We start from the raw sequence: 14,611 nt of genomic DNA on the forward strand, positions 1-14,611 counted from the left end.
GGTGCATTTTATGTGACGCAATCCAAAGACATGCTTTTAAACAATGTTCACATTCTTGTAAAAATAATTAAAAAATAATAAAAGCGGTAAAAAGATAAAATTTGCACATAAGTTCATATTTTGTATAAAATCAGATAATCAAGCCGAATATAATAGTTGAGCGACCGTGCTAGAACCACGGAATTCGGGAATGCCTAAAACCTTCTCCCGGGTTAACAGAATTCCTTATCCGGATTTCTGGTTCGCAGACTGTAATACAAAGTCATTCTTTTCCTCGATTCGGGATTAAATTGGTGACTTGGGATACCCTAAATCTCCCAAGTGGCGACTCTGAAATAAATAAATAAATCCCGTTTCGATTGTCCTTTAATTGGAAAAAACTCTCTTGCACCCCCCGCGGGGGCGGAAAAAGGAGGTGTGACAACTCTGGCGACTCTGCTGGGGACAAAAGACCCAGAACCACTGGTTCAGGATTAGAAATTCGAGCTTAGATAAATTGTTATATTTGGCTTTATCTGATTTTTACATGTTTGAGCCTAATGTGCTAAATGCTGCTTTTACCGCTTTGATATTATTTGACTATATATATAAACTGTGCCGAACCCTTCTCTCTTCACCTCCGGGGATGTGCTTACTGGTTGAGACTCCCTATTCTGTTAGTGTCATACCTTGAAATAAGAAAGAGGCTCGGATAAGTTACTAAGCCGGATGGCCTTTTGGTTCCCGGAAAGTTGCTCCCTCCTCGACTCGAGTTGTCCGCTCGGTACACTGTCTAGAACACCGACCCAGGTTTTGAACATAGAATAACGTGACTTCATGCCGGATCCCTAGTAGGAACGCTTATTTGCATCACGTTGCATTTGACTTAGGGGACTCAACACAGGGGTTGGGTCCGTCTAGGACTAGCAACCTAATATGAAAAGACCATCCTAATGCATCCTACTTGCTATGTACATATATTTGTTTCGAGCCTGCATGTTGACCGGTTTCTGAATCTCGGGAATATTGAAAAAAAAAAGAGAAAAGAGAAAATAAAAAGAAAAATATCAGTTAGGGAGTTAATTGATTATTTTAGAAATAAAAAATCAATGACCAATTACTGGCGAAACTCTGCCGAAATTTTGAGAAAAAAAAGGGGAAAATGTTTTATTTTGTTTTACTAAAAAAAAGCAAAGAGAAATAGAAAAAAAAGGAGTCTTTTATTTTTGGAAAGTTGGTTGTTGAAAAAGAAAAGGATAAGAAAAGTTTTTGTTTTAGTTTGAAAAACATAAGTTGTTTCATTATTTGTTGAAAAAGGAAAGGAAAAAGAGTCTTTTATTTTTAGTTTCGAAAACAGGTTGTTTTATTGTCTGTGGAAAATGAAAAAGAAAAAAAAAGAGTCTGTTATGTTTATCTTGGAAAAATAGGCTGTTTTATTTGTTGAAAAGAAAAAAGAAAAAAGAGAGTCTCATTTCTAAAAATAGTTTTTATTCGCTTATGAAAGGCCAAAAATAAAAATAGAAAAGAGTCATGTTTTAAAATAGTTCGGTTAAATTTGCCCGAACTACGCGGGTTTGATTCTCACCGGATGTGAGATACGTAGGCAACCCTCATCGGGTCCAACCCCCATTTTTGCTAAAATAGCCAAACCCAATAAATAAATAAAAAACGTGTCAAAATTTTAATTTTGTCATAAATAAGTCGGACGGTGTCCAGCCTCCCCTTTTGCTAAAAAATAGCCAAAAAAAATATGTCAAATTTTAATTTTGTCATAAAGAAGTCGGGTGACGCTGTTTTGTCAAGACATATCCGCATGTTCCCGAAAAGGACGCCGGAAGGCTGACTTTGCAGCCACCTTTTGGGTCATGTTTAGGATTTTGGTCCAGTTGACCCCCACAGCCTTAAAAAATCTTCGCCCCCGAGGCGCTGAAGGGTCGTGTTTGCAACACCCGGTTTTTATTGCAATTTGAAAAAAAAAAGAGTCAATTTGGTTTTTTTAGTCAAAATAAGTCGAGCCAGCTTCGGCCGCGTCTTAAACCGTTCTTGCCAAAATAGCCTTAGAGTATCTTTCAGTTGTCGAAAGGCTATTTTCGTAAAAGAACGGACAAGTGTGTAAAGTGTCATAAAATAATCCTCTCCGGCCTCAAAATTTGGAAGGGGCCACGTTTCCAAAAATAATCGTTCGGTTGCATTTGTCAAACGGAGAAAGGAAGCTGGCCGTTTGTTTTTGGATTTTGTAAATCTTTTGATTAAAATATGTGGGTTGTTTGATTTTCGAGTTTGTAGGTCATCTTCAAACCATTGAAACCCAGTTTGTTTTAATATGAAAATTGATAAAAAATGTTTATTGTTTATCTTTATTGGTCCGAACTACGCAAGGTCTGATTCATGCGGGGTCATGATACGTAGGCAATCTCCATAAGATTCGACCACAACAAAAAAAAAAGAGAAAAATGAAAAAACAAGAGAAAAAAGAAGAAAAAAGAAAAAAAGAAAAATCGAAAAAAGAAAGAAAAAAAAGAGATGTTGTTAATAATGGGGACCGACTGAGTCCATTTTAACCAGTTTCGTTTTGAATCACAAAGAAAGAAGGCGGTTGGTTTGTGGTAAGCCGGACAATGACACCTAGAACATCGCGCAGAATCCTTTACTCGCACATCATGATGCACACTTTGCGGGGATCAGGCCTGATAGCAGAAGCACTCAAATCCTATTGGGGACTTGTTGACTAAGGTTGATGATATTAAAAGCTGATAATGGTCTTGACAGTATTGATGCGAAGCTCAGTGTCTAAGATGCCAATTTTGATAAAATGGGAGGACGCTCCGTTCCTTGGTTAGCAAAAAGAGAAGCTTGTGGTGGTTTATTTTGTTGTCATTTTCGTTGTCCGGATTATTCTTAGGGTTGTAATCCGAATATTGTCTTGTGTCAAACCTTCTTATCTTTCCCATTTGTCATATCAGTTTGTTTAAGTTTTGTCGAGGCTGTGTTAGGATTTTATTCTGGTTGTTTTGTTTGTTTTATTATACAAACCATTTCGCCAGTAGTCTAATACAAAAGCCGGTCTTTTGTTATTTCCAGTCATTTTTTTGTTTAGTCCTTTTATCATTTTGTTCAATGCCGATTCTAGGGACATGACATGCGCACCCAGTTTGGGCCTAACCTTAAAAGTTAATCATAAAACCCTGAGAAGGTGATCAAAGCATTTAAAGGAAATAAGAACGGTTTGAGATTATTTGGATCCCGAGTCATGTGGAACTAGGGCAAGTAAAACACAAATAAAACCGTTAAAAGCAGGATTCGCCAAATTCGCATGAGGGTCATTCATGATAATGAGAGCGTCGCCCAACAGTGCTTTAGAAATGACAAAGGAAAAAGCAAATGTTTAACATAATTGTCAAGTCCAGCACCATCGGAAGACACTATAAATCTATTGTTTAATTGTGTTGTTTGCATTTGGCATGTTTTGTAGACTGGAATGACGAAGGCATTTGGTTCTGCTACCCAAACACTTTATCCTTCGTTACCCCTTTTGAGCCTTATTTATTTTCTTTCATACCCCTCGTTCGGAATCAGTAGCAACAAAGAGAAAAAGAGAAAGAAAGAAAACAACAAAACGGAAAAAAAAGAAAAAAAAAGGAAAAGAAAAGAAAAATGATAACAAAAAAACAAAGGAAAGTCAAATGAAAATAGAGGAATTGGGAACTACGTTTGACCTGATTCCTCAAAGAGGATACGTAGGCGCTTCACGGCTCGGTCATAGTTTTGAAAAATGAAAAAGAAATCAATTAAAATATCCCCAAACAAGAAACTGGGGCAAAGGTTGCGTTTGTTGTAAATAAATCTAGTTCCGAAAGTTGTAATTAATAACCCAAAATCGATGCACTTTTGAGCCTTTAATACCCTTTCCTTCCAGCCCTATCCAAAACCCACATTACGGTCCAAAGAAAGACCTTCTGATCAGTCTTCAAAAGATGCCAAGTCAGACAAATGAGAGTCTTACCGGCGAACATAACATTCTGTTCCACAGCAGAAAGGACTCTAATCTCCAGCAGAGAGAGTCATACCGGCAACACTCCAAATCCCCAGCTGGAAAGTGATATAAATGAGAGAGTCTTATCGGTGAAAATCTTCACGGACACCATAAGGTGATGAAAGCTGAGAGAAAAACCCAAAATGAGAGAGGCTTGATAGTGAAAACCCTTCGGGCACTACAAGTCGAATAAGATTGAGAATCAGATGGGGAATTGCCAATTGAAGATCTTGAAAGATGATTGGCGGTAGAGGATAGGCCACATGCGCATGTCATGACCATTAGAGTCGGTATCTGCATTTGATAGATTTTTATTCTTTTGTTAAAGAGTCATTTTTTTCCTTTGTCTTTTTATTCTGTTCCCTTTTATCTTTTTCCTTTCATAGAAAAATACCCAATAAAGTCTGTTTGGTCATAACAAGTGTGAATTGACTTCAAAATATGCCATCAGCTTTCCAAATATGCAAGATGAGATCTGACTAGTACATCCAAGTGGTATAGTCAGCAAGGAACAAGCGCGAGGCCAGTGTCAAAAAAGATATCCCCAGCAAAAGGGAATTGACAAAAGGATTGACGAGTGTCAAGAGGGATATCCTTGCCAAAACCAAGGTTATAAACCTCAAGGCCAAGCCCCATGAACAAAGCAAGGAAAGCAGTGAGCATGATTTGGGGAAATTCATACTAGACTAAAAGGTCGGGGAAATGCCAGTTTCCGAGCTATGCCTCAAAAGAAGAGGGATATCCCCAGCAGAAAGGGATTATCCCCAGCAAATAATATCATCCCCAACAAGTTGTGGAACGCAGAGCAATGAAGGAGAAAGGGAAAGCCAACCCCAGCAGGAGTATCACAACCAACCACCGCGTTTTAAACTAACAAATTTTGTTTGATTTGAAATAGGTAAAGGAAATGGCATTGATGACAGAAATGCATGCCATAAGGGAGACTGTCAAACTGGGGCAGAAAATTTTCCTTTCATTTAGAAAATTTTCTGGAAGTCAGGTACCTAGTCGAGGAAGAATAAAGATAGCACCAGTCTCAAGGGAAGTGGTGTTTGAACCAGTGTTGCCCCAACATAATAAGTTTCAATGGAGGAAGTATTCCCCAGCAGACAGAATAAAGGGATGACACTTGTGCTCAGAAAAGCAAAAAGCAATTATCATCCCCATCAGCTTACAGAAGAATGAAGCATCGATTTGAAGGGATAAAATTCCCCAGCAGCGTTATCCTCAACAACGTTATCCCGAGAAGATAACACTTTTATCCCCAGCAGTGTTGAAAAAAAATTGAATTTGAAGGAGGGGAAGAAAGGAGACTTCCCCAGTAGTATCATCCCCAGCAATCAGGCGTCCACCTGGAGAACAAGGAAGAACAGTTGAAGTATCAGCAATCAGGATCCCACCTGAAGAATAAGGGAATACAATGGAAGTATCAGCAATCAGGAGCCCACCTGGAGAATAAGGGAATACAATTCAAATTTTAAGTAATCAGGAGTCCCCCCTGAAAAACAAAATGGCGTTTTATTTTTGACATTATTGGTTGAAGTCAGGAGCCCCCCTGAAGAACAGAATGGTGATTTGTTGGTTGAAGTTGGGAGCACGCCCATATAACAGAGGAATACATTCAGTCTTTTCATTTCAAAAAAAAAGAGAAAAAAAAAACGAAAAAAGAAAAAGAAAAAGGGGGAAGTAGTTTGCAGAGGAATGAAACATCCTACTCAAAAGGAAGTAATTTTGGAAGGAGTAAGATAACATATTTACTCAGCAGAGTTATCCACAGCAGTGTTATCCCCAGTGGATCATCGAGATGTAGAAGCATCCTCGACAGAGTTTCGGGCAACCCAGAGTGGGTAAGGAAGAAAAGGAAAAGTCATCCCCAGCAAAATAATCCCCAGCAGTTTCGAGGGAAGACAACACAGGTAAGTAAATAATTCAGGAAGAAGGAAATGGTTCACCCATAGGAGATGCATTTTCTCCTAAGTTTGTTTTCACCCATAGGAGAGGCATTTCTTCCTAAGTTTAGTTTCACCCATAGGAGATGCATTTCCTCCTAAGTTTGTTTTTACCCATAGGAGAGGCATTTCCTCCTAAGTTTAGTTTCACCCATAGGAGAGGCATTTCCTCCTAAGTTTAGTTTCACCCATAGGAGATGCATTTCCTCCTAAGTTTACTTTTACCCCATAGGAGATGCATTTCCTCCTAAGTTTAGTCTTACCCATAGGAGAGGCATTTTCTCCTAAGTTGTTGTTTAACCAATAGGAGAGGCATTTCCTCCTAAGTTTAGTTTCACCCATAGGAGACGCATTTTCCCCTAAGTTTGTTTTTACCCATAGGAGAGGCATTTCCTCCTAAGTTGTTTGTTGAAATCAGGAGCCCGCCTGAAGAGAGGAAAGGCGTTTTATTTTAAAGTTATTTAAATCTCGCCAACTTAAAAGGAATGGCGTTTTGTTTTCATTTTCAGTTGTTGAAGTTGGGAGCCCGCCCATAGAACAGAGGCATACATTTCAGTCTTTTCATTTCAAGTGTTGAAGTTGGGAGCCTGCCCATAGAACAGAGGCATACATTTCAGTCTTTTCATTTTCAGTTGTTGAAGTTGGGAGCCCGCCCATAGAATAGAGGCATACATTTCAATCTTTTCATTTCAAGTGTTGAAGTTGGGAGCCCGCCCATAGAACAGAGGCATACATTTCAGTCTTTTCATTTTCAGTTATTGAAGTTGGGAGCCTGCCCATAGAACAGAGGCATACATTTCAGTCTTTTCATTTCAAGTGTTGAAGTTGGGAGCCCGCCCATAGAACAGAGGCATACATTTCAGTCTTTTCATTTTCAGTTGTTGAAGTTGGGAGCCCGCCCATAGAACAGAGGCATACATTTCAGTCTTTTCATTTCAAGTGTTGAAGTTGGGAGCCCGCCCATAGAACAGAGGCATACATTTCAGTCTTTTCATTTTAAGTGTTGAAGTTGGGAGCCCGCCCATAGAACAGAGGCATACATTTCAGTCTTTTCATTTCAAGTGTTGAAGTTGGGAGCCCGCCCATAGAACAGAGGCATACATTTCAGTCTTTTCATTTCAAGTGTTGAAGTTGGGAGCCCGCCCATAGAACAGAGGCATACATTTCAGTCTTTACATTTCAAGTGTTGAAGTTGGGAGCCCGCCCAGATAACAGAGGCATACATTTCAGTCTTTACATTCCAAGCGTTGAAGTTGGGAGCCCGCCCAGATAACAGAGGCATACATTCAGTCTTTTCATTTCAAGTGTTGAAGTTGGGAGCCCGCCCATAGAACAGAGGAATACATTTCAGTCTTTATATTTCAAGCGTTGAAGTTGGGAGCCCGCCCAGATAACAGAGGCATACATTTCAGTCTTTTCATTTTCAAGTATTGAAGTTGGGAGCCCGCCCAGATAACAGAGGTATAAATTTCAGTCTTTAATTTTCAAGTATTGAAGTTGGGAGCCCGCCCATATAACAGAGGAATACATTTCAAGATCAAGTCAAAGGACAATAAAACAGAGGGTTTACAACAGGAATCCCCAGCAGGAAACAATAAAAATCCCCAGCACCGGGAAGCAGAAGGTTGCAACAAGAGGTTCCAGCACAAACTCAAGTGCATGTGTCAAAAGGTAGAAAAACATCGGAAGAAAAGCACCGTAAGAAATGCAAGCAGACAAGAAAGCAAGGCAGCAAGAACCAATTGCAGTCTAGCCTAGTTTCTTGTTTTCTTTTAAGCACGGTGTAACAAGGAGATCGGTAAGCAGTGGTAATAGCATGCAACAACAGTAACATTGCAGTCCCACGGTAGTCCCAGCTACCAAAACTTTCCGAACTACATTAACCTAATTCCCCTTTAGCCAGGGATATGTAGGAAGCCTTTGAAGCAAAGGTTCGGTTAAATCTTTTTCAAAAAATGCTTCATACGGAGTACTCGGATGGGCAAAAATCGCTCGCTTTATCTTTGCACGAAAACCCTTCGTGTCTTCGGGCAAAGAGGGGCAGCTGTAAGCACGTGATTTTTACCCTATATGAGAATTACTCCCAAAAAATGCAAAATAAAATAATTTTCCTTGGTGTGCAATTTTGAGTATTTTTGGATAATTATTTGTATTTGTCTGTGTTTGCTTATTTGTTAAATTAATAAAAAATATAAAAATATGTCGCATTTTACATGTAGGATTTAATTCTACAATTGTTAGTAATTAAATTAGTTTTAAAAAAATTAAAAATTACAAAAATAGGCATCTTTTGCATTTTTAGCATTTAATGTCCAAATGAACAATTTTATGCTTAATTATTACTTAATTGCGCGTTAATTGTTATTGGGAGTTAATTTGCGATTTTATAACTTAATTTAGTTCTTAATAATAATTTAAGTATTTTTATAATTTAGTTTTAGAAAATAAAAGAAGAAAAAGAGAACAAAAATACAAAGAGAAATCGGATTGGGCCACTTCTTCAAATTTCAACCTCAGGCCCAAATAATTGTCCAATCTTCCCCATGACCCAGTCCACTTCAGACCGGGTCGACACGGTCCGCCCAATTAACCCATTAACCCAACACCCCTCTTCACAAAACAAAACAAAAAATAGAAAAAAAAACCCTAAAAAAGACCAAAGTTCATCCGCACCCCACCCTTTTGGTTTTCTTCTTCCCAAAGACTCAAGAACACCTCCCATGGCTTCTTCTCCAAACCTTCAGAACTTTAGGCTCATCCATGGTTGCCCTTAGCACCACCATCCACGTCGACCTCCCCGTCTGCTTCGCCGCTGCTTCGCCGGAAAACCCTCGGCCAAAATGGAAGGAAAACCCATCGCCATGGATGCCATGTTTTGTATGATGCTACTGCTTCATCTCCTTCACTGCCCCAGCTGCATCGTCCTCATCCCCCCCCTCGTCGGAACTTGAGCAGCCGCTGCTGCATTGTCCAAACTCAGTCACGTCCAAACAACCCCGTCGCCATCTTCTCCACGCTGCTGCGTCGACTGCTCGCGCTGCTGCGTCAACTGTTGCTGCCTCATCGAACAACCATGGCTAGTCTCCATCGCTGCTTCTTCTGCCTTCATTTGGTTCGCCACAACCAAACGCAGCTGCTTCTACGCTGCTACTGTCCAGCTCCTCCGTCGTCACTGTAGCAGTTGCTACGTCCATCGCCTCCTTCATCTTCTTCTCGTCGCCTTCAGTCCCAAAACAAGATTCAACCATTTCGTTTGGTCGAGTTTCAGTCGAGGTCATCGAGCGTAGTTTTGAGTTCGTCAAATTTGCAAGGAAGGTGAGTTCGTCGTTGAGTCCGGACAGATTTATTCCCATTCGAGGTTTGTCGAAACAATCCATACAATCGAATTCGTCGTTGTTCATCTCCGGTTAGTAGATTTTGAGTTTTATTTTGTCCGTATTTTGTTTTGATATTTTCGAATCTAAAATCGGCAAATGTTTGTTTTATTCATGTAAAATCGGTAGATATTTGATTTTTGGTTTTGTTCATGTTCATGTGTTTTTGTTGAATTAATTTTCAGATTTCAAATGGAAGTTAATTAGTTATTTTTCATGTTTATTTCATGTTTGTATTATTGTTTAAGTGAATATTTGTTAGTTCAATGTTTGTTAGATTCAAATTGAAATTTAATTGATTATTTCTTCAATTTGTTTCATGTGTTTATGTATTTTTAGAAATTGTTAATATTGTTAAGTTCAAGCTTAAGTTCATAATTGTTTCTTCGTCGATCTTGTTATTTGTCTAAAAGAATTTAGTTGTGTTAAGGGAAATATATTGATTTAATCGTTTGAATCCATCATATTTTTTGTTTAAAATATTTTCATTCATGTTCATACTTTGTTTGGTTGATCTTGAATCCGAAATTTGTATAGTTTGATTTCTTGTTTATCACTTATGATTATTTCTTGAATTTGTCTCATAATCTTGTTTAAGTTTAATATAGGAATTGTTTGTTGTGATGTTGTTAGAGTTGATTTTAAGTTCAATATTATTGAATTTGGAAATCTAAATATACTTGTTTGATTGTTGTTGTTAAATCTGAAAATAGCATTGTTTGTTGCTAAAAAATATTGTTCAATCAAATTTTAGTTGTTCTTTGTTGTTCAATTTGTGTTCATGTGATTTGTTGTTGAAATGTTGAAGAAATCATGTTCATTTGTTGTTTAAATTTGTGTAGAAATTGGTCATATTGGCTATATTTTGGTTGAGTGTGATTAATTGATTTGTTATAGCTGATGGGGTAGTTTGGTAATTTGCAGTACGTTTAAGGGTAGTTTGGTAATTTCAGTAAGGTCGGAGGGGTAGTTTAGGAATTGTATATTTTGTAATTTTTTATGTGAAGCATGGGGGACAAAATGTATTGGGGTGGGTTGTGATATAGTTGTTTAATATAAAGGGGGGACAAGACAAAATTTAGTGGGGAGGAATCTTGTATTTGTTTAGTGAAAGCATGGGGGACAAAATATAATGGGGTGGTGTGATATATTTATTTAATGTAATGGGGATGAGTGAGAAGATAATGGGTTTGGTAGAGAAAATGGGTTGATTTTAATTGATTAAAAGATTTATGGGATGGGATATAAGTAGAAGTCTTGAAATCAGAAATAGACAGACAGAAAAAGACAGAGAGATTAGAGAAAAAAAGGAGCTGAACATTTATTCCAAAAAGAAAATAAGAGAGAAAAAAAAAGGGTGAACATTTAAGAGAGAGAAAAATTCCGAAAAATATTCAAACCTTCAAATAAAAAAAACAAAAAAAAATATTCTGCTTTCTTTCATTGTTTAAAATCAGCATTAATTGTTGTTGTTTCATAAAAGTTGGAAGCATTTGTTTCGGGATTACTACTCCACCGGTCTGTTACTGGGTTTTTACTGTTGCTGGGTTGTTGCTGCTGGGTTGTACTGTTATTACTGCTGCTGATTCTCATCTTCATTTTCTTTTGCTTCCAATATCAGGTACACAACTGAAAAGCTGGTTATTGTAATCCGAAATATGAAGCACGAATACGAAAAATGAAGAGTTGAAATTCTGAATTATATTCAATTATATTCTGAATTTTGTTTGTATAAATTATTTAGCTTGCAAAAAAAAATCAGAATCATGTAGATATTTAATACATATAGTGGAACATTCGACGATAGCTTAACAAATGAACTATCTACATCTATTGCCTAAAAATAAATAAATGGTGTAGTAATTCCGTCGAGTCAAAAATCAAACGAATAGGCCATCTAGTAGGAAGTTGGTAGAAATATTGTTTAGTTAAATAATATTGGCTAATTTCAACATGTAAATGGTCTAGGATTAAAATTAGAATTGCTATATTTTTTTTTAATTTGACAAACTGAAAACATGCCTAGTATAATGTAACTAGGTAATAACATGTAAATAAATTAAGATATTTCTCCTTTATTTTGTATAGACAAATTTCAATAAGAAATGTAGGCATTTTAGGACTGTCCTTTTAAAAATAAAATGAGATGAGCCTCGCCCAATAAAATGCACTAACTGCGGGACCCTCAATAAATGTTTAATTGAGTATTTAGAATTCGGGATGGACTGTTTAGTGAATTCCACAGTCTTACCCATAAATAATAATACGCTAATCGCTTTAGGCATGATTTTAATAATAATACATTCTTAAACACGGGTGCGCATTTATGCGACCCAAATCCAAATCCCAAAACATTGAATAAAAATATGTTCCGGATCGCGGGTGCATTTTATGTGACGCAATCCAAAGACATGCTTTTAAACAATGTTCACATTCTTGTAAAAATAATTAAAAAATAATAAAAGCGGTAAAAAGATAAAATTTGCACATAAATTCATATTTTATATAAAATCAGATAATCAAGCCGAATATAACAGTTGAGCGACCGTGCTAGAACCACGGAACTCGGGAATGCCTAACACCTTCTCCCGGGTTAACAGAATTCCTTATCCGGATTTCTGGTTCGCAGACTGTAATATAGAGTCATTCTTTTCCTCGATTCGGGATTAAATTGGTGACTTGGGACACCCTAAATCTCCCAAGTGGCGACTCTGAAATAAATAAATAAATCCCGTTTCGATTGTCCTTTAATTGGAAAAAACTCTCTTGCACCCCCCGCGGGGGCGGAAAAAGGAGGTGTGACATGCATATCCAGGTACCGCTACTCAAGCCTACCATCCTTGAGGGAGGCGACTGCTCTAGTGACTTCGAGGTACATCTGCCGCGTCCGCAGACCGTGAAGTCCCTTTCTATTCTAGCTGTTAAACATTGCCCTTCTGTATTTTTCTTTCTTGATAGATATTCTGGAGTTAGACTGTTAGATATTCCAAAGGTTTGTGTTTCTGTGAGTTTCCGGGTTTTGGGATAGTGTACTTGGTTTTGAGAATGTCGTGTTGTATATGCCGATATAACTATTGTTCCATTCAGTTACTTTTGGTTTTTGGTTATTTTCTTCCGCAAGTTTCGTTTATGTTCTGCATTTATTAGGCTTACCTAGTCGTAGAAACTTAGAAACTAGGTGCCGTCATGACAGTTTACGGAGGGTGAACTGAAGTCGTGACAAGTTGGTATCAGAGCTCGAGGTTCATAGGAGTCATGGATCACAAGCCGGTTTATTAGAGTCTCGCTGATCGGTACGGAGACGTCTGTAATTATCTACAAGAGGCTATGTAACTGTTAGGAAAATTCCACTTCATTTGATTTCCTTGTCGTGCGATATTTTGACATCATAATTCTAAACTTCTGTATTTTATTCTCTCACAGATGGTGAGGACACACGCTACTCGAGATGATCAGGCACCTGCGCCCCCTACTGCATCCGTCAGAAGCCAAGCCGGGGTCGAGGCCGAGCACACGCACGTGGTGCAACTAGAGCACCTGCGCGAGCTACTGCCGAGGTACCACCTGCAATTCTAGCCAGATTCCAGGCACCTGACACGCCTACTGCCACTACGACTCCAGCTTTTTAGGAGACTTTGGCATAGTTCATGAGCACGTACACCACCTTGGCTCAGGTAGGGTTGTTTCCCCTTGTTGCAGCTACGACTCAGGCCGGGGGAAGAGCACAAACTCCTGCCGCTTGCACTCCTGAGTAGCGAGTGCATGCTGAGCAGGTCCCTGAGATTATTCTTGTGCCGCCTGCAGTGCCAGTTCAGCCTGAGGATAGTGCATCGGCTTCCGAGGATGAACAGTTGAGGCTTGAGAGGTTCAAGAAGTACAAGCCCCCTATATTCAGTGGTCTAGCATCGGACGATGCTCTGGATTCCTAGATGAGTGTTACCGCATTCTTCGTACCATGGGTATATCAGGATCGAGCGGGGTTTCCTTCACTACTTTCCAGCTTCGAGGAGCCGCCTATGAGTGGTGGCACACCTATGAGTTAGACAGCCCGGATGAGGCTACTTTACTGACTTGGACTCAGTTTTCAAATCTGTTACTGAGAGAGTATGTTCCTTAGAACCTCAGAGACGCATGGAGCGCAGAGTTTGTGCATTTGCACCAGGGTGATATGACTGTCTCAGAGTATGCTGTCCGTTACACCAGTTTGGCTAGGTATGCGCCAACCTTGGTTTCTACTGTCCGCAAGAGGGTTCGCCGATTTATTGAGGGCCTTATTCTCAGCATCAGATCTAGCATGGCTCGTGAGTTGGTGATGGACATTTCTTATCAGCAGGTGGTGAGCATTGCTAGGAGGATTGAGGGTATGCATGCTAGGGAGAGAGAGGAGAGGGAGGCCAAGAGGTCTCGAGAGTCGGGCCATTATTTTGGTGCCCATACCCCAGCTGCAGGTCATCATGGTAGGGGTTATATGAGTCACCCTGTTCATTCAGCTCTTCCAGCAGCCAGTAGTGCTCCAGCTCCTCCTAGGCCTCACGAGCCTTATTATGCACCACTGGTATCTAGCGCACCTCCTACGCGGGGTGCTTTCAGAGGTCAGTCTAGCAGACATGGCCAGAGCCAGTCATAGCCACCACGTCCTCCCATAACTTGTTTTGAGTGTAGTGACACACGTCATATGGTGAGGGATTGCCCTAGACTTGTGAGGGGTGCACCTCCACAGACTTCTCAGACACAGCACGCCTCGCAGAGTTCTCAGGCTATGGTTACAGCTCCAGTTGCTACCCCACCTGCTCAGCCAGCTAGAGGTGGAGGTCGGGGAGGTAGAGGTCACCCTAAAGGGGGAGGCCAGGCTAGATACTATGCCTTTCCTGCCCGTACCGAGGTTGTTGCCTCTGATTCTATCATCATAGGTATTATACTGGTTTGTCACAGAGATGCATCGGTTTTATTCGATCCAGGCTCCACTTATTCTTATGTGTCTTCTTATTTTGCTCCGCATTTGAGTGTATCTTGGGATTCTTTGAGTTCCCCTATTTATGTTTCTACTCCTGTAGGAGATTCTCTTGTCGTGGACCGCATTTATCGGTCGTGTTTGGTTGCTCTTAGTGTTTTTGAGACCAGAGCTGATTTATTGTTGCTCAACATGGTAGATTTTGACATTATCTTGGGCATGGACTAGTTGTCGCCCCATGATGCTATTATTGAATGTCACGCCAAAACTGTGATGCTGGCTATGCCAGGTGTACCGCGTGTTAAGTGGATGGGTACTTTAGATC

This window comes from Nicotiana tabacum, chromosome 1 (genome assembly GCF_000715075.1).
Source record: "Nicotiana tabacum cultivar K326 chromosome 1, ASM71507v2, whole genome shotgun sequence".
Taxonomy (NCBI): domain Eukaryota; kingdom Viridiplantae; phylum Streptophyta; class Magnoliopsida; order Solanales; family Solanaceae; genus Nicotiana; species Nicotiana tabacum.